This window comes from Gouania willdenowi, chromosome 10 (genome assembly GCF_900634775.1).
Source record: "Gouania willdenowi chromosome 10, fGouWil2.1, whole genome shotgun sequence".
NCBI classification, from domain to species: Eukaryota; Metazoa; Chordata; class Actinopteri; order Blenniiformes; family Gobiesocidae; genus Gouania; species Gouania willdenowi.
The window spans coordinates 28,235,308-28,257,249 of NC_041053.1; the positions used below are offsets into that span (position 1 = coordinate 28,235,308).

At 36.4% G+C, this 21,942-nt stretch overlaps 1 protein-coding gene across 3 annotated transcripts in view; it reads right to left on the minus strand.

Annotated features, from left to right (window-relative positions):
* il1rapl2 (interleukin 1 receptor accessory protein-like 2) overlaps nt 1–21,942 on the minus strand; it is a 367,898-nt gene that overhangs the window by 215,080 nt on the left and 130,876 nt on the right. The window contains exon 2 of one of the 3 annotated variants that reach the window (XM_028459968.1): nt 20,425–20,495. The exons of the other annotated variants lie outside the window; for them this stretch is intronic. The gene's annotated coding sequence lies outside the window, so the exon portion shown is untranslated. The remainder of the gene's footprint in view (nt 1–20,424; nt 20,496–21,942) is intronic. 3 annotated transcript variants of the gene reach the window in all.

The following is a 21,942-nucleotide window of genomic DNA, read 5'->3' on the forward strand; positions in this document are numbered from 1 at the left end:
AACAGGTTTATGTATAATTCTATTTTTATGGCTTTAAAACAAACCAATGACTTCCCCAAATGTAACAAAGCATTGTCACACATGCAAATGAAATTATCTTAAGGTAATTAACAATGGATCAGTTTAGTCCAGGATTGTTGTTGCAAATGAAGATTTAATAAACTAAATAAAGATAATTCCATTGTTTTATTTGTAGATTGATATGAAGAAAATGAAGCAAATTTAGTAATTAATAACAGAAAAACAAAGAAAAGAATATTCTGCAAGAAATATGGTAAGTGTCAGGGAAGATGTTGTTTCTGAAAATACTCAGTAACAGAAAGTAAATTAAGGGTCTTAAAGCTACCTATGGCTACCCAAGCTGTCAGAGAACAAAATTAACAACATGAAGGGACGCACAAAATGTCTTAGTTCTCTTAAACTTTGTCCAAACTGGCTGTTCAAGGAGCCACTGGCGATTTAAAGAGAGTAAATTTGAAGTGATGTGTGCAAAGTCCCTTGAAATTACTTGCTCTACAAGTTACAAGCCCAATAATTGTGTCAAATGATGAAAGGAAAACCCAATAGATGGGTTTTTGATGACGTCATAAACTACCCACAACAATTCCGTTTTCTGCCATCTTGTGTCACCTTTCATTGTTTACATTCTGACACGATACATTTTTGTCCCCCGAAGCTTTCAAAATGATGACAAAACCGGATAAAAATAGCCAAAAGGAACAAACAATCTACAGAGATAGTTTGAATGCAACTTGCAAAGCGAGGTATTTACAGAAGTTGAGTGAAATTGACAACAAAGATCCGTATGAGATCAGGAAAAGAGAATGGGTGTCCGACGTAGATATGTTCCCGGCCGTTTTGTACCCAGACACTGTAAACTATCTGGTGAACAGTGTAAAGTCTACACATTGGATGAAATGAAAGCATACAAGTCGTTGGAGGCTTATAGCGACGGGTAAAGGGAAACGCACACCCGAGCGCTTACGGAAACTCACGATAACCGACAAGTAACGGAAATAAGTTACCAAGGCAATGAGATGCCTTGAACAACTTTAGATAAATCATCTAAAACTCACATCTTATTATATGTAAGAAATGTTATCAGATTATAACTGATATAAAACAGACACTCCGTGGTTCAAGGCATTTTAGCTACATTATGTTTTATTCAACATAATTCTTATTTCTGAGTAGAAGGTGAGTATGAGCAACCATTCTCAATGTTAGTTTCACTTTTGTCCCATGTTGCCTGGTAGCCTCTTTTCCTTTGATAATATCAGTAGAAAGTGTTATAAATGTGCTTTTAGTCCATTTCTGACAATTGTAGTTTTTTCACCACTGCAGACGTCACGAACATACGCGGCCGTCTGATTATTATGTCACCTAGTTGGAGTGCATCTTATTGTCAAAACAAATGCGATGGCCTTTTCCTATTTCCTCTCCTAACACCTTTCCTTAACCCTGTGACGTCATCCACGGGCTAATGGAAAAGTGGATAGGAAAGGAGATAGGAAGGACTATTCGGACGCAGCCGAAGTCTTTTAGGAAGAACCAAGAAATGTGACCATATTACCCGTTATAGCGTTTTTACACTGGCTACCAGTAACGTTTTAGGCCCCAAATTGCCTGGTCCCAACTTACCTCAGAGAACTTTTATTACCATGTATACAGCATGTACCTTAAGATCCTCAGGCAAAGGTCTGTTCTTAAACTATTTAAATCTCTGACTAAGACTGCATATCTTTTATTGTCTAATGTATAGCTGCCTTTGGAAAGCACTTTGTTACATGTGTTTAAAAAGTGCTGTGGAAATAAAGTTTATTATATTATTAATATGTACCTCCCCTTGACTCTCTGAGCAGCCTGAAATCCAGTGCTGTGTGAATTTTAAGAATTGGAAAAAAAAACAAACTTTAATGACGATAGCAGTAGGGGTTAAAAAAAAACATAACAAAAATAATTATGAAGAAGAAGTAACAATGTGATTCAGTGATTACAGTCCCACTGTGTGTGTGTGTGTGTGTTTTCTGACAGCTTGAAAAGGAATAATGAATAAGTGTGAGCATTGACTGCTTCAGTATGTCTCCTCTCTGTGCGATGGTTATTGCTATTAAGTTCTCAGAGTGAACAAAGAAGAGCCACAGCGTTAAACTTTCCCTAATTGTTGTCACATACGTCGAGATACAGCTCTTCACATGAATGGAGCTCTGAATAGTACAACAGTGAAAGTCATATATTATTAAGAATAGGGGTGGGGGAAAGAATCGATTCACATAAGAATCGCGATTCTACGGTGCCCCTAAAGCAGGGGTGGTCAATCCTGGTCCTCAAGAGCCACTATCCAGCATGTTTTAGATGTTTCCCTCTTCCAACACACCTGACCACAATGACCAGGATCGCTATCAGGCTTCTGCAGAGCTTGTTGATGAGTTCATCATTTGAATCAGGTGTGTTGGAAGCAGGAGACATCTAAAACATGCTAGATCGGGGCTCTTGAGGACCAGGATTGGCCACCTCTAATCGACACGGATATTTTTTTTTCATTGCGTGCTCACGTAAAACATTTTATGTGAAAACTACTTTACATGCTCACGTATTAGTTTCACGCACTCACGTAAAGCACGCAAAAGAAATGAAATTAAAATATCCGTGTCCCTTTAGGAGCTCAGTGCAATTCTAACCATCCACAATTCTGAATCGATTCATAAACTTCAAAAATCCATTTTTTTAAAAAAAAAAATCTAATTATTATTATTTTTTTTCTAATTATTTTTTTTCAAAAAAACTCTGATTCAGAAGATCGGCTTAGTCTTTACTCGGGAAACACTGTAAACACAACATACAAATACATATTAGTGTTCTTTTAAATAGAAAATACCACTATACAAAAAGTCAGCTAGCGTTATGCTAATGCCTATGGGAAAACCCATGTATATGCTCTATGGTGATTTATATAACACCCCATTTATGCTTAAGTTTCACAAACACTGTCTTAGGAGTGTTATCTAACAATAAAATTAAACATACTCACAAGCATACATTTTTTTCAAGCCAAAAATACAAGGACTTAGTAGAAACCAGTAGGCCCAGGCTACTGGCCGACTACTAATTTTTAAATTTGTTTAGCATGAATACACCTTTTTGTCTTAAATTTACCTTTGTGATTACATCATTGGAATCAGTTTATTTAAAATGATCTTATACTAACTGTATTGTTTTGATGCCATAATTTGCCTTACACAATTTTTGAATTGAGAGTCGGTTAAAACGAAAATTGATTTTCGCGTTGCGACCCTAAAAATGGGAATTGAATCGGGAGACACCCAAATATTCACATCCCTAATTAAGAACACATAGAATTATGAAACAGTCACTTTTCTCTGTCATTTGTATAAAAAAACATCTAATTTGTGGATTTTTTTTTTTTTTGTTTTGTTTGCATATTCACAGCTCAAGGATTAGATTCTTATTTTAGGAATAGGTACTGTATAATACAATAGTTCCTCCCAGCCATTTTTTTTCCCTCTGGAAACTTTATTCAATTGAACTGGTTACATTTGTGGTTTGTCTCTGGTATCCAAAACACAGTGTAATGCACAATCAATGCATTTCTCCCTTGGGGACAGTCACATTTATTAAGAAATCAATACCACTAGTCCCATTAAAGTTATTCCAGAATCAATACTGCATTCAGATTACAGCTATAAACTGATCCATACTATTAATAATCCAATCAACTACAGTATGATCGCTGAAAATGGGAGTCGTCTCAGAGAAGCGATGCATGAAGAAAAGTATTGGCAAAATACAGCGTGGATGTTCCCTGTGCTCCTGGAGTGTGGGTTAGCACAAAGAAACACACTCACCCATAGAACCCAACTCTCATATAGTCACAGTGAATATGTCATTGATGCAGATGTTGAAAAGCTACTCTGTATTGTGTAAATATAATTTAGATATACTGAGATAGCTTAAACTGCAGGTGTTGGATGTTGTTAAATGACTTTTTCTTTCAAACAGGACCAAATGGAGATTCTTCAACTGTTAAGCTGATTAAGCTCTTTAAATGTTACGGCTGAGTGCAGACTCATGCATTCAGATTTAATGACGTTGTTTACTGGTTCCTGCCCAAATGAGACTGGATATTTCTGGTGACTTGTCACCGCTATTGACAAAGGTAATGGTAAAACACTTTAGCCTGGTTGGAAAAGTATAAATTCATCTTACCCAGCAGGCCTTATAACATAAGGTAAGTTGAATTAAAATTCAATCATACAGACCTTTTGGGCAACCCTTTACTTGAAGTTTTATACATAACACTGACATTACGTTGTCATGATCTGTCATTAGCATGAACAAGGTGTCGTGAAGGCTGACATTAAGTGTTGTTCGCTAAATTATGACACCTTTGGAGCTATGTTGGCATTTTATGGGTTAGGTGGAGGAATCTAGTGGGGTTAGTGTTAAGGTTAGGGGTACGGGTTAGGGTAACAAACACTTAATGACAGCCTTCATAACACCTTATTCGTGCTAATGACAGGTTTCATGTCATAATAATGACGGCGTAATGTCAGCCTTACGTATAAAACTTAAAGTAAAGTGTTACAAATGTTGTCTTATTAGCTTATCATACAATTAGAATATGAATTATGTTGATGTCACAGAGCAACAACTTAAGAACACAAGTTTAAACTGCAAATGAGGGGTTTACGTATTTGTTTCTGACAACAAACTTCATTCATCTTTATAAGAGTGATGTCTTTGAATGCTTAATGTAATTCATTACAAATCCTAAAAAATATTGCAAGTGAATAGGAATAATTCAAGTAACTTTAAAGCTGTTTTGTTTTTTTTTTAACTTTGGCTGTCAAGTGTCGCACTGTTTTGTCATTATTCCTTTCCAAAAATAATTAGCCGCCTACACCCTCTGTCTCGCTCTCTCTTTCAGCTTGTAGGATGACATTAACAAGCCTCATATAAGGTGTCGTTCCAGACCAAGTACCATGAAGTGGAGGGGGTTTTATCGCCTGCTATCATTTATCAATGCATGTTTACTAGCCAGATGTTTTATATGTGCAGGGATCGTTGCAACACAAAAGCAGTTTTGGATAGTTAATAATGATAATGCTACATTATTAAAAAAAATTAGAACATCTTCAGTGAGTGCGTCTATCCCTGGAAAAAAAACAAAACAAAACAGATGTTTCCATTGGTTCACCTGAGGATAATAAGGCCATTAAACAGAAGGATGCCAGTTTAGGTTACGTCTTAAAAATCACTTTTATATTTACAATTTTAACCTGCTATATCATTTTATATAATTTATATATCAGTATATCATTTTGCATGAAATCTACTCAAGCTGTTGCAAATCTTCCAAAAAGAAAACAACTTGCTGAGAGCCCATTTTTAAGCAATAAATAAATTGTTCTGATAAAGGTTGATAAAATGTAGCTATAGTATCTAGAGAGTAGACACAAAAAAAAAACACATAATAGGGTGCAGGCCATGTTAGGTCAGTGCACCAAAGCAAAGTTAATGGAACAAGACAATAGGTATGTGCATAAGCACAGATTGGGTAGATGCACTTTTTTAAAACGTGTCTGTGTTCCGTATGTCAGCCTAAGCGTGTGTGGGTGTGCGTCCATTGCTGAGAGCTGTGTGTGACCCCGACCTGAACTGCTTGGGTAGCGGCTGTGATGTAGCCGTGGGACTGCCTGTGGACAACAATGTGCAAAAAATCTGCTAGAATTTAAAATGAAGAGAGCAGAAAGCTAGACAAAAAAAAAAAAAAAAAAAAAAAAATTGAAGAAAGGCCAGCACTCATCTACTGTTTGGGATACATCAGTGCACTAAATACTATGTCACAACTTGGAACATGTTTGTCCCATTTGGCACTCTGAGCTGCAAGCACAGTTGGTAGGATTAAGATACTGGCAGTTACCATGTTGTTGCTATTAGATGTAAAGTAATCATAGCTACACAAAAGGATGTTAAGAGGATGTATGTCACAATTTATTCTGTGCGCAAATTAAGAAAAATACTTAAGGAACCAAAATGTAAAATGGAAAGATTTCACAATTTTAATCAGTGATGGGAAAGTTGATTTGGTAACACTTTACTTTAAGTTTTAAACATAAAGCTGACATTACCCTGTCATAGTCTGTCATTAACATGGATAAGGTGTCATAAAGTTTGCTAAATTATGACACCTTTGGAGCTATTGGCATTCATTGGGAGGGATCTAGTGGGGTTAGGGTAACGAAGGGTTAGGGTAACAAACAGCACTTAATGGCAGCCTTGATGACACCTTATTCATTCTAATGACCGGTGTCATGTCATAATAGTGATAGCATAATGTTAGCCTTAATGTATAAAGCTTCAAGTAAATTGTTGACGTAGATATTTTACATGAACCAGTTCAAAGTTTAGTTCACAGATTCTAAAATGAACTCGTTCAGTTCATAGTTCATAATTCAAATGACCCTTAAGCTATCATCCTCCAAATACTGTCATTTCCACATTGTAGCCCCCCATTCACTAGCAGTAGCACCTGCAGCTTTCACCCCTACAGAATATTCTCAGAAGTATTAGGAGTGTGTTGTTGCTGTTGTCGACGTGCGCCGTTACTTCCTGAAACAAGGTGGGTAAAGTTTACATCAAAATGGGTGATTTTTCCCACCAGGATCATCACTGACCTTCTCACAAAATTATTTGAACTGATTATACAGCGATGCCCTATCAATAATGAAGACAGATTTAGTGTTTTCCCTCCCGCATATCAAGGCGGGCCCGTTTACGACATGTTTTAGCCAGGTTTATAGATTCACAAAATGATCTTTGTGATAAAGAAGTAGGTGTAAAAGTGTCAAAAGTCCAAAAGGCAAAAAATAATAACATGAAAAGATCTTTACTCCGATCAAAGATCTTTAATGGTAAGCAATGTAAGTTAGATTAAAATGCCAATTACTCATTTTGATGCTCATAAATCAGGAGACAAGAGACAAACACACACACACACACACACCATCCCATTTACTTTGTTTCACATTTGTTCGCACTTGTTCACAGACATGGCCCTGAGCATAACATCAAGTTGGCTGCCGATCTAAGCAATACTTGATCTAAAATTCCCAGAATGCTTTCATTCTAATTCAAATATGTCAAAGGGAAGTGAGCTTCAGAGTAACCAACAATGGGAAATAATGTGATTTATAACAGCTAAAACTTTTTTTTTGATGCATTATAAACAATCATACAGTAGTTTGTGTTGAATGAATTCATACTCACATGGTTATAACTACATGTGAATGATTAAAATAATGATTTAAAAAGGAATAAAATATATTAATTTAAGCAGACTTTTGCTATTTTCTAAAAAAATGTTAGCTAATTTTTTTAATTGTATTAATTATATTATTAAAGGTAAAATGATAATTATTATGTAGTTATACAAAACCAATAACTCACATTTCTCTACTGTATTATGACATTTTTGGAGTCCACAAAAACAACAAAACCATGTAAATAATGCCAAATGAGCATTATTTAAAAAACATTTTCTAGTCAAAACTACTAAAACTGCTTCATTTAGAAGAAAAGTTTTTTTTTAGACCTAGCGTTTGGAGACTGTAGAGTATTGTTGTGAAAACATTTCAAACTCCCTGTGTTTCCAATGCCCATTTTAAAATTTTAGACATGCATATAATATGTAGGAATTTTAGGTTGTGTGACAGAAATGTAACTCTACAATCTGTGTATTTAAAAAAACAAACACATTGTATTGAGCGTATGCATTGAAAAATTCAACTACAACTTAAGAAAATACATAATTTAAAGCAGATTTAAACTGACAGCAAGGTTGGGTTTTAAAGTGTTTGTCAGAATGTGTTTTTTTTTTTTTTTTCATATAAAGCTAGAGAGCAGTAAGGCAGGTTTTATTTATAGTGTGACGGCTGAAAAACTTGATTGTGAAGGGATCACGTTTACCGCAAAGCATCAGGACTTTTTCAAAAGCGTACTGTCGGCAAAGATTGTCTAATATCCCTGCTCCTGAAGATTGATTCTTGATTCCTGACTCCTGGTATCTATGAAGCTTTGCAATAGAAATAGAACTTTGGCTCTTATATTACATAATAGAGACAAAGTGTTGGTTAAACAAACATGTTACACTCAGAATTGCGTTGTTTTCATATGTTTTATGATGCTTTAAACAACTTTTCATTGCACTCAACATAAAATGGACTATAAACCCGTTTCTACGCTGCTTTTGCAGTATCAACAGTATGTGTGTTTGTGTGTGTTCTCACCAGCTTGGCATACTCAACTTTCATCTTGCTCCATTTGCTCAGGAGCTCCCTTCACCGCCTGCATTTTAAATGACTTTTAAAGTGAAAGAGCAGCTTGTACTCTGCTGCATGGCCACTAATAATTTGATAAGGGTAAGAGCTTCTTGTCTACCTTTGTGGTTTGAGCATAGGCTTGCAGATGTTTGTGCCCCACCTTCATTTAGGCATTTTTCTTTTTTAAACTTACAGCCAAAAACACATTTAGTGAATAAAACATCAGGTGTAAAACCTCAGCGCATGATGCAACTCGACGGATCAACTGGCAGCAGGTATTGGGGCTCTAAGGACTACAGGTGGGCTACAGTTGGGGAAGGGACAATGAAATAACAATCACAAAAAGGCAACACCTAAAATGTATTTACAAAGGTATGTAGCGAGAATGACATCAACTCACTGATCTACTGTATACACCACAATGCATGAGAAAAGCAGCCACAATAAAATGCTTCCACTGGACAAGACAAGTACAGGAGAGTCAGTTCAAAGGTAGAAACAAGATCCAATCAAGAAACACCTTCGCCCTGAAAGTATTACCCAGCTGGAAAGATAAGCTGGCCAAAACAGGATGTAGAAACATGATGTCAACACACCTCTTACAACTGATGGAAAATTAAATGCCCATAGATTGTACAAGTTCAACATTCAGGAAGTCGGGCTTATGTCATAAATGATGTTAGTGGGAGTAAATAAACGGGCGCCGTCTTGAAATGGGGGAAGATAGCTCGTCTGCTTCCTGTATATCCGATGACAAAACCGGCTTTATTTAAATACCGGAGTGATTTATACTGTATCTCTGTATTCTTATAAAATGGCATACAATTATGAAGACACACTACCAGAAGAGACCGGGGGACGATATAAGGCCAAGTTAACAATGCTGTGGATATCTGAGTGCCCATACAGAGTCCCAGCCATCAAAATATGATTGTAAACTTTGCCTGATGAAGCCCATTTTATGAAATATCATGCGGTAAAAGCCTTACACGCCATTAATCACAGTGTACTGTATGAAAACTAAAGCCACCGAGATGCCCCTAAAATCCTCAATCCTCATTTCAGATCTTAACTGTGGGATGGAGACTGCTGGTGGTCCTGTTTTCATGTTTCTTTTCACAGAGATTTATTGTTTGGCTTTTTTTGTAATGCACTGATTGGACGCTGGATGTGACTGCACAACGCAGGTTGACCCAGCATCCTCCCGTCTTTGGTTCAGTTTGTCCAAAGTCTCCCGTCCATTTTGTTTCCTCATTTAGACTGTATTTGAGTCTCTACTCTCCCCACCTTTAATAAATAGAAATAACTTTGTATCTTTTATTAAAAAAAAAAAAGTTCATGTACAGACGTTTGCTCAGGGGACGATTGCCATGAATAATAATTAAAGTAACACGAACAGATCAGTAAAATCAAATTATTGCATTGTTTCTGAATTAGATTCTGGTGTCTAAGCCAGATTTGTTACTATTATTTTTAAATTGAACAAAAATAATCATGATGTCATATATTATACCACTTAATACTTAATCAAAAATGTTTATACACATTCATATAATATACAATATATGAAAAGTGTTTAGTGGGAACTATAAGTGACAATGCTTGGAAAGGGGAGTTAAGCTATAATCTGATTATTACAAGATGTCTGTCTATTTTAAATCATGATTGCTTTGGTACCGGTCTATATTTGAATGACAATATTATAAATTCTTAATATTTTATGTTGGACTCTGAGGTTCGACGTCAATGTGCATTTATTGCACCCCATCACTGACAGTTTGAATGGGTTAGGCAAACTGTGCATTTGTGGTTTTTCCTTGAGAGCTAAAAACACCTTCAATGAATAAAACATCTCATTTGAAGCTTCATGACATAATATAATCTGAAAGTTCCAACTAACAGCGCGCGCGCGTGTGTGTGTGCATTTGTGTGTTTACAGGAGTTGATGAGCAAAACATTTATTTAAGCTGAATTTCTTGAGAACTTTGACGTTTTTATTTTTTTTTCCAAATAGTTTTCTTTCCAAACTTTCTGTAATCATTTTATATTAACAGCATCTGAACACAGCAGTGAGTGAACGTTTGTGAGTCTTGGTGAAACAATATAGAAGCATCTCATACTGAGTGATTACAGCAACGTAATAAATATTTTATACTTAAAGATAACTATGGATTTTATTTTAACCTCTGCTTTATTTGTCTAATAGATTGTCATGAAAAAGTCAACTACAGATCAATTATTTACATCTATTATATCCACTTTGTATTGCATATTTTATGTATCTACAGTTCTGCAGCCTCTTTAAAATGGCATAGCACTCATCACAGCATGACTTCTGTAGACAACCAATTTCCTGAAAAGCTTGAAAACTGACAAAATAACAAATAACAATTTTATCGGCAAACAATTATATAATAATGGTTTATGTGTGGGCGTGTGTGTGTGGGCGTGTGTTTGTGTGTGTGTGTATTTGCTCTGAAAATGTGTAGTTGGTAAGACATTGGTCAATCTCACTGTTCTTGAAATTGCTAGAAGGTTGGGGTGGTTCAAGGCGAGTAGATGAGAGTGGATGAATGGGTAAACAAAAAGTACTAGAGCAGACATCTTGTGAAACATTGAGGAACTGGGGGGGGTGGGGGGGGGGCATAAAAAGAAGACAAAAAGATAGAGAGAGCCTCTGGCCTGTTCCAGTTCCTCTTGTTTTGAAGTGGTTCAATGGCATGAACGTAGACTCTGAGGATAATGCACTGACCTTACGCTGCATTTAAACACTAGAAGAACCACAAACAAACAAGACACAGACTGTATGTTCCTCAGGTTATTTTGCCTGAAATGTGAACAATTATGCAACCATAGTAAGGTCATAAACAACGGTGCACAAAAGTGGTGCACGGGGGTGAATACCTTACGTAAACTACTACAATAAATGGAAGTAAACAATAGAAGTGTGCTCTTGTTTGGGAGGTGATTTATTTTAATATTACAGCCACATCTGTGGCTCCGTATCCACATCGGAGTAGAAAATGGGAGGGGCTACACACACGGCACACTGAGTGCAATTAAAAGCCGGGTCTGTAATCCTGTTCAGAAACAGGATTGCAGACTAGATATCTGTAAATTTAGCTTTAGTCAGAAATTGTTATATTCTGTGAGCATTTACAACATGTTGTGCTGCTTCAATTAATTTTCAGTTGAAATTAAACCACTAGTCACATTAACCACACATCCCTAGGAGGAAAGAAAGAAAGAAAGAAAGATTGAGTTTGATTTTGGAGATGATCCGGCAGGTATTGTGGGTACAGTATCCAGTATTGGTGCATATTGTGGATGTTTGGTTGGTTCTCTTGTGGTTTTGTTGGAGAAAGTAATGACGTACCCAAGCTTGAGATTTATTTTTTCTATTGGACCCAGCTACATCGATATTGAGTCTCATTCTCACATTAAAAAAACCGTAACATGTAGTTGTCATGTCAATCAACTGTAGTTGTCATGTATTAGCTACTCAAAGGGGTGGCTAGTTTTTTTTGTTACCAAGTTTCTTATTGAAATATTCGACCCTGCACAGGGATTGTGGAGGGTTGTTCCTTTCAGGTTGCTTTTATGTTGAGCACTTTTCATGATTAGATAAATGTTAGATATATGAAAAATACATATCTGCCTTTCAAAAAAGGCCACTTTACATTAGAAGCATTTCTACTACTCAGACAACAATGTATTGTCTGTATTCTGCATCCTTACTCTCTCTTTAACTCTCGTATGCCCACACTCTGCGAGTGAAGCTTGTTGAAGCAGAAGTTGTTGAAACAACACATCATTTTGACTGACCTTCTTCTGAGGTTCACACTGTGGAGTTTTACTTTCCATTCGTCATTTTCTTGCAGAAATGACAGATGTAAGGCCTTCATGTTGGACAGAGCAACGGATAGCTCCATAAAAAGCAGGGAGATTTGTGGTTCAGACTAGTGTGTGTTTGTGTCTATGTGGGTTTGGTTTGATGCTGCCAAGTTTATGGACCCATAAAGTCTTCAGGGATAAAAGTCACACCATGCCATGAGGTTAAACTGCAAATAGAAAACAAGAGAGAAGTGGAGCAGAGCTATAGTGTTCATTTAAAGACTGAGGTAACAAATATTGGACAGAAATGTTTCTCTCTAAACTTTTTACCAATGTTCTGGAGCCCTCATCCACTTTGTGTGTTGGTGTGATACAGAAGGGAAGTAGGGTATTCATCTGTGAGTTTGTATGAACTTTGATTTCTCATTTAACAGTCCGGTGTCACCATTTGGAAACACTTTTATTTGAAAGAACATTTCTTGTGCCATTCCGGACTACCTGAGCAACTTCTAGAAGTTGTAGACACTGCTTCATGCTACCTCTAGGGGTGAGGCCACTGGCAAAATGCAAAGGAGACCAAAAATCATCCAGAACCATTCCTTTATAGGGATTGTCTTGCTAACTGATTCTCATTTCCACCTGTTTTCTGTTCCATTTGCACAACAGCAGATGAAATTGATTCAAAACCAGCGGTGCTTCCAAACTGGACAGGCCGATTTCCCAAAGCTGTTTTTGACTTAGCGCTACATGCTGATTTGTTTTTATGTTTTTGTTTTCAAGTCTATCTGGTTATTTTTTTTTAGCAGTGTTTTCGACAATTACATCAGAATGAGAATCAATGAAAGCTTGCAGAATTTAGGAAACTTCAACAATTCTAGTTGGTTGCATTGTGTTCTCATTTACAACATCAAATCAGCACAACTGCCAATTGTAAAAGCAAATGTATAGAAGTAGATTTTTATGATCACATTTATGCTATATTTGACCAAGATTCAATGACAACAAAGCAACACAAAGGATCACCCAGTAATTCATCATTCACTATCATGCTTACCTGAGAGGGCTTAGTGGAGACCAATTAAGGTGTAGGCTGACAGTCTAATGCTACCTATAGACATGGTCACCAATAGCAGGAGTTCATTTTTATTTTATTTTTCACGAGTATTTACAGTAAATTTGTGGGAGGAAAAGTAAACTTGGCCCACTATCCTATGACAATGAATGGAGTCTTACTCTTTAATGTATGACAAAAAATATATATTTTAATTTATTTATTAAATAAGGATAATAAGTGTTCATAGTTCCAAGCTGTGGAGAATACATCTTTATCATTTCACCTAGTTGCCCTCTCACACTGAACTTGCCCTTTGAGTCGCATTCTCCCAATGGAGAGGAAAACCTCTCCTATCTCTCAGAAGGTTTCCTGTCAAATATCAACTTACATTGGCACTTCAGGATTTGTGTGTAGATATGCTCGTGTATGTGCGCGCGTGCGTGTGTGTCTGTGTGTCCCTAGACACGATTAGACCATTGTGGGATTTTACAGTTTATCTCAGTTTTCTTGTTTGAGAGACAAGTGGGCAAAGAGGTGATAATATAAAGCAGTATTTGTATACAGTAAGTGCCTGCTAATATATATTTTTGTTCCTGATTTCATGTGGGATGAACTTACTCTGACTACATTTAGATGGTCTGAGGAGACACTGTTAGTATATTAAATGATTTGTTACATGGTTCACCCTGTGAAACTCACTGCTCCATTGCTAAGTACTAATTCCAGTAAACTCATTTTCCAGTCAACATTGCAGGATAAATTTGTGGGAGTGGCTACAGGATAAAATGAGCTGTGAAGCCGTCCACTGAGCCCACAGTCATTCACCTCCAAACAGCTCTGTCATTTGTCTTGCACATTAGGTCAATGGTGTCACTTGGAAAGTAATTTGAGTAAACTCAGATTTGGGAATCATCCCTTTACATTAGGCATAAGTAAATTTAATCTTGGCTAACTCACAATTAAACTCTTTGAAAGGGATGTTTTTTTTATTCAGCACTAGATTATACATTTGACGAGTTCATAACAATCAACAAAGCATTCAAGGCCACTATACTTTATCTACTCATACAATAATCATCAACTCAATGTACAAATGTTTTAAAACTGCATATAATGATGTTATTTATCCATCTGCCCTTGAAGGTAATCTCTTGTATCAATTGTTAAAATTAGAATCACATGTTGTGATTGATGAATATTTGTCCATTTGTTGAGGGTAAATGTTGTGTCCTGATTATAATGCAGTTAAAACAGTTAGTACTGTATATGCATCTCCTTTGAAACATCTGTGATTTTGTAGAAATAAATGACTGAATGCAGCAGTGGTTGGGGCAAGGTAAAAAAAAAAAAAAAGACAGCAGCTGTTAGCTTGTAAAGGCAGATTTTAAACGGCTGTCAAAAATTTAGTTATGACAAAAATATGGAAATACACATATTGCATCTAGACAACATTGAGATTTTGGTATTTGATGTTAACAATGATTTAGTGGCTCCATAATTAAAAAAAACAATGTTTAAAAATGACATTTTTGCATTGACTCCAATTGTTAGCATGGACTTAATAAATGTGCAATAGGTTTAAGTGTACACACATTATTTTCAGTATTGGGGCTACATTTTGGTGACAGTTGCAAATCTGTACCGCATTAAAATGATTTGTTGTAATTTTATTAAAATGTTGAACTTTAGAGGCTTGCCCTCGTGCCACCTTAAGGACGACTGGCCCGTTTTTACAGCTGAGACCATCTGGCATTGTTCACGCATGGTAAGTATAATTTCCTCAGAAGACGCAGAATAAGAATATATGTTCACTGCCTGTCAAAGGGTGTTGAGGTGGTGGAACGCCCATATTTAGTGTGGGAAGAAGGCAATAGGCAGGAGTCGATCTCATAAAGCCCGTCCATATTCATTTACCAAAACTCAAAACAACATGAAAAAAGATAAATCAAAGACATAAAAACTGCACACAAGCAGTGAAACAATGAAAATGACTCAGCAAACGCACAGTGACCAAGCATAAAAACATACGACAGAGGTAAATGGACTCTGTGGAATCTATGGGAATGAAACAACTCTGTCACTGATCCAAAGCCGTTGAGTAAAGTTAGCTTCCCTTGCCTGTGTAGAACATGAGGAAAGTGGGAATACTCAATATCATAAACACAGACAATAACAGGAGTGAATTACACAAGCTGGATTCCATCACCAAACAATAGGCTACAAACCTGAAAACAAAACAGATGAAATACTACAACATAACAGAAACAATATGTAAACCGAAAGTGAAGAGAATCCCATCCCAGCAGGCCATGCCACTATTGCCTAACCAATTATAAGAGACACCACATAACCTCATGCATTGTTTTTTGTTGGCTAATCAAAGTTGTATAGCAGTTGTCGCCTTCGCTCTTGGCCACTGAGCAGCTTCTTTGTAGCTGGGATAATGCTGCCAGTGTAACCAGGCCTTTAGGGTTGGAATGCTTTTAGAAACTAGGTTGAAGGAGTTACTCATAATCAGGCCTTTGGTGTATTGAATTATGAAAGAAGATAGCTTGCCTAAATCAGGCTGCAGACAAAACATTTTTTTAGAAGTGAATGTGATATCAACACAACTGACAGGTTCTTTTTCGATCTCTTGAAAATCATTAGGTGTAAAGCAGACTTTAATTGCTCATCAGCAGAAACAAAACACCAGAGAATATTTGTTGCAAAGACGTTTGGATGTAATAAAAAAAAATGAAGGGTTTGTACTGACTCAGTTTTTTGCCTGGGGGACACAACAGAACACCAGGCCCAGCTTTGTGCTTCTGTTTCAAGCTAGCATGAAAAACACAGTTTGCCACCCACCACATCAACAAAAATAGATAGCATGCTAGCAAACCGACAGCAATCTCCAACAGGCCTCCAAGAGGAATGAGCATTATCATCTGAAAAAAATGAGCCTGTTAAACTAGGACAGATTGTAATTCAAACACATACGTTTCCCTTTGTGTTTATTCTATAGATGGAATTATTATACATTCAAAAGACTATATTAACATTCATTCATAATCTGAACTGCTTGTTCCTGGTCAGTGTCTGATGCCTATTTGCTGCACTCAAAGTGCGCTAGGTGGGGTGTTGACCCAAGACAAGGTGCCACAAACATAACAGATGGTGGTAAAACTTTAAAACATCTTGCATAACTGGGACAGAAAAAGTTACAACTGGAAACAGCACAACCAAGAGAAAAAATAAGCTAATGGATAAAGAACGGTTAAAAAAACAGAACTATATTCAACAATGAGTCTGACATTGTGAGAACTAAAGTCAGGACCTATGTGAAAATAGCTCAGTGATGCTAATGCTAATCATTTTCAGTGTTCACACCAATGTTCGCATATCTAAAGAAATCTGCACATGTTCTGAAATGATGAAACACTGACAAGTTTGTTGGTCATTTTAGGTGAAAGCCTATACTTTTTAGCTTGCCGTTGATTTTTTGAAGGCCCATATCATAGTGTGCTTGTCCCACTTTTTCCTTGTGAGAAACATAATGTGTTATCTTGTTTGACGATTGAGATGCATAAGTAATTGCTGGCTGAGAGAATTCTGATTATAGATAAGAAGAGTTATAGTGGTTGAGCAGACAGGCACATTCATTGTTCCACGCCACGTGAAATATATATTATAGCAAACTATTTTCTCAAAAACAGACACCTTTTTCACATACTCCTATCCAGGATCATAATTTACACTCACACACAGACACACACTTGCTCATCCACGCCTCAGTAAAGTTGCCGTCTCAGCAGAGTTGTCTGACAGCCCCATGACGATGATCAGGTCAGAGGTTTGGAGGCGGAGTTTGATCCTGATTGACAAAGACAGCTGTGGCAAGATGTCTACCAGTCAACCTGCCTCCCACTAGACTCAGTGTGTTTAGAGATGTGTGTGCACTACCGACAAAGAAAAAGCGGTGGCTTTGTGGTTTTCTCCTGGCCCTGTGGGTCCGTTACTGAGCGTCTGTTTTGCGTGTCTTGGGCCTACTACAACAAAGGGGGAAATCTGACAGAGCTTGGAGAGAGTTTTTGACACGTATCTCTTTATTGAAGAGTTTTCCCGGCTTTTATGTGCAGGACTGTGTATGAGTGTGCTGGGGGAGATAAAGTGACGCAGAAAAGGGACAGATATATTTTGACAGGAGATTGTGTCAATCTTTTAGTGAGATACCATCTTTCCTGAGGAACTACAGTCAGGGATAACGACAAAACACACTTGCTAGAAAAGGACAGTACTGGGTAAATACAGAATACATCCCATTAACTAACCAATACTTATTTAATAGAGCTGCACAATGTACTTATACCGGCTGTGTGAGGGATATACCAAAGTTACTGCTGCACAATTATTGAACAAGCACTTGGTGCAACAGTTTAATGCAATTTCACTTTTATTGGTATGCGCCATCTGGTGGTGTAACAGGTGAGAACCTTTTCACAGCCTTCTTTTAGCTGAGTTAAACAAACACTTGATTACAGTTGTAAAACCTTTTCATTTATGTTCTCTGTTAGCATTACAGTGTATTTATTTGGGATAGAGAAACTTCAATTGTGATAAAAATTACCACATTCTTCTACATATTTGTGGATCGATAGAAAAAAAAAAAATAATAATTGCATTCATTAACTGTGATTAATGAAATTGTGTAAATTTGTAAACAACGCACTGAATTATCACTTTATTGCCCAGAAATGAAAAAATAATGTAATTGCAATTGTTTTCACAAAGAAAAAGACTGAAAAATGTGATATAAACCTTACAGACTTCAAAGGTTAAAAACCAGTCCGTTATTACCAAAATATTGCATTAAAAAAAGTAAAAACAACCACAAAAAAGTGTCAATATGAGACAAATGCAGATAAAATTTGAACCTTGAACATTTAAATTTGTTGAGACACAAGCTATTTCTCTTTCACATTTAGCTGCTAAGGCACTACAGTCTGTAAACATTACTGGCAGAAAGACAAGTTCTCTTTTTTAAACTACAATTACTATTAATATTAATAATAATAATATTGTACAATCATTCCTGTTATTTTGCTAGTTGGACATAATAATCACCAGAGGTGTGGACTCCAGTCACATGACTTGAACTTGAGTCATGAATGTAATGACTTTAGACTCAACTTGACAAAATGTCAACAGACTTGTGACTCCACTTGGACTTTAACATCAGTGACTACAACTTGACTTTAGCCTTGTGACTTGGAAGAACTTGCTCCTTTCCCCCAAAGCCCAAACTTGTTGCTGTAAACCGCTTTAGCCGTGTGTGTTTGTCTCTGTATGAGGAGGGTGGGGGGTGACGCTGTCAGTGTCAGCACAATATCCAATCAAAGAAGGCGCACATGGAAACATTATATTATTTTCTTTTCAGCATGTCAGATTCCATTTTTGTAATTTTATTTATTTACAACCAAGCTGAACGAACACTGAAAACACTAAATAATGCAAAGAAACATAATTGTTGAAGCAGAAGTTGAGTATTAATTTCTATGTGGTGCGAGGTAAAATTGCCGCTTTGTCAAGGGACTCTGGTGTGAATTTAGCGACTTACCGTAGGTTTTCTGACCAAAAGTGCTGTTTGACATCAAGGTGAAGCAGTGAAAATATTATTGACTCGGTGATGATGTTATCAGTCCTAGTTCTACAGTGACATCAGTGTACACTAACTTTGATTTTATTTGGCATGTCTCTTTTTAGATCTCCTTTTACAAATTCAGTTCTTCTCAAAGTGTCGTGCGCACCCCACTGGTGGGATATGGAGACATGACATGTGGAATACTACACACGTTCAATTTAATGCACTTTTCTTTCTTTACAATAAAAATAAATTACGAAACAGAACCACACACACTAGCCTACATGAAGCTGAATTTTGACCACTGTATTTTTACGTTGGGTTTATGAACTTTTTTCATTATGAAATAATAACATTAACTATAAATAACTAACAAATATACAACCGTTATTTGTTATAGTCCGTTAAATTTAATGTGTAATTTGCCATGATTTACGCTGGGGCAATCGAGGCAGGTTTTTTTTTTTATATTATTAATATTAGGGATAAAAAATATAGTCTTAACATAATCTCTTGTGTTCTAGTGCAATATGTTCACTTTACTCACAAAATAAGAGATGGGTTATGACAGTTCTTGTGCAATATGCAGTTGAAATCCACTTCAGCGCTGTTTCGGCAAAGTACATTTGAATTTTGTTTTTCTAATGTGAAAAATTTTGGCATGGGAAAAGAACAATAAAAACGATAAATAAATATAGATGATGAAAGCATACACGGTCTGTGTAAATATTATTACTTTGTTGTGAAAAGGACTTGAAAGGACTCGAAACTCCAATGGTTGGACTTGGGACTTGACACGGGACTTGAAGGCATGGACTTGAGATTTACTTATGATTTGTAAAACAATGACTTGGCCCGACCTCTGATAATCACAGGCCTAATTTGAAATAATGTTGTAGACCCATCCTTACAGTCTCCCAATAACCAGGATAAATCATCAGTCTATTCATCTAATTTAATGATGAGTGAAACACTAACTGAGGCTGTCAACAGAGACAGTTGAATGTGTTGTGTCTGAGAGCTGACAAGGACTTCATCATTTATGAGATGAGATAGTTGACCTGATACCTCAGATCCAACACATCCTAGGGTCTCACACACCCAACACTTACTTAAGACATGGCCCACTTTGGGTTCTATGCAAGTGTCGAACACCAATGACAACTTTGTCACCATGATTAAATGTTTGGGTATGACTCCTATTAAAAACTCTCATACATGCACTAACTGTTCCTTATTAGTATTTTTTAATGCAATTTACAAGAAAGCACTTAATTCTTTTAATAAATTATCCATTAAATTTACTGTGTCTCTCCTAGTCCTTATTCCATTCATGTGTTCTTCAACTTCCTTCTCATTTCCTGTTTTTCTTTCCATACTTCATCCTGTATTACACTTTTCTCTTCTTTGTATCCCTCTATGGAGATGAAATATTCACACGTTCTCTCAACCTGCATTCCTTTTTTTCTCCTTTCTTTCATCCTTTCCTCGTCAATCTTCCTCATCTATCTTTGCCAGTGACAGCTTTATGTGTAATTGGTTCATGTATAAAAACGTTTCATTTGCATAATTACCTAATGTTCTGCTCCAGCAGTAGATCCATGCAGTAGATCATTCCCTCTTGGATGGAATGTGGTGATGCTTTCTATAATGTCACAAATGTGAAATTATCAGTACCGCTTCCAAACTGACTTTAAGACAATTTCCATGTAAAATAGAAACGAAATAGTTTCTGCCTTTAATCAAAATCATTGTCTTGGTTTAGTGTCTCTTTTCTCTATCAACTCTTAGTGAGATAATTGTGCTCTTTTACCATTATTTCTGTTTTTCAAAATTATCTTCTGACCATTAAACTATCTCTAAGGAATTTTTAATTTTGTCAGTCCAGCAAAATGGACAACAAATGTTAGCAATATATTAGTTGAGCTCAAATGCAACATTTATAAGAGGACTGCAATATATCTCGCGACTTCTAGTGGCTGTATTGAATTTGTCAAAAGCAAAGTTGAAAAGCAGGCGATGAGAAATGACATTTGTGAGCATGTGATGCTATACCTTCAGGGCCTTTTGCAGATCAAATGAAAGGTTTGGCCGGCAGATGGGGAAATGATTAAATAAAAAAATAAAAAAATAGTTTAATGGTTTTATATAGCGGTTTTTTTTTTCTTCGATTAGCATGTTACAGAAACCATTTGTCATTCACACCATTGACATTAGTTATACAGGTGGTGGTAAGCTACATTGTAGCCACAGCTGCCCTGGGATAGACTGACAGAAGCTTGGCTGCCATTTCGCACCTATGACCCCTCTGATCACCACCGACATTAATGCACAATTCACACCCATTCAGACAAAGTATGGATAGATCGATATGGATTTTTTAGGGCCGATGCCAATATCAATTTTTGGAGTGGATACTACTTTCGCTCCCATTAATGTACATCATGAAAAATACACAATGATGATAACAAATGGTATGAGTCTCAATTAAAAAAAAGGAACATTTATTGAAATTAACAAAGGTGAGGTAGAACGACAACAACTAAAAAATATTTAACAAATATTAAAAACAGGTGATGTAGAACAAGAACAAGTAAAAAATATTTAACAAATATTAAAAACAGGTGATGTAGAACAAGAACAAGTAAAAAATATTTAACAAATATTAAAAACAGGTGATGTAGAACAAGAACAAGAAATATTTATGCTCTATGTAAATAATGCGGATCGGCAAATGCAGCTGCCCAGATCAGCCGATGCCGATACACGTAAAAAACGCAAAAATAGTGCAGGTTCTGAAACGCCAACCCTTTGGTTACTGAACGACACAAAGCCACTGAGATTATAGTAGTTGCTGAACAAAAAGAAAATGAAAAATACACAAAAAAAGGTCAAAAAAACAAGATGGAGTTTGAGATGTATTTTTAAAAATACCTAGCTAAATCTAATCTTTCATATTCATCATCACTCCACAGACAATGGTATTTAATGTATTATTGTTCACCATAAGTTCATTTTTTTTTAACTATAAACTATTAACATTTCCCCCATGTTCCCTGAGGGGTAGCAGGAGACCCAAAGAGCATGTTTTG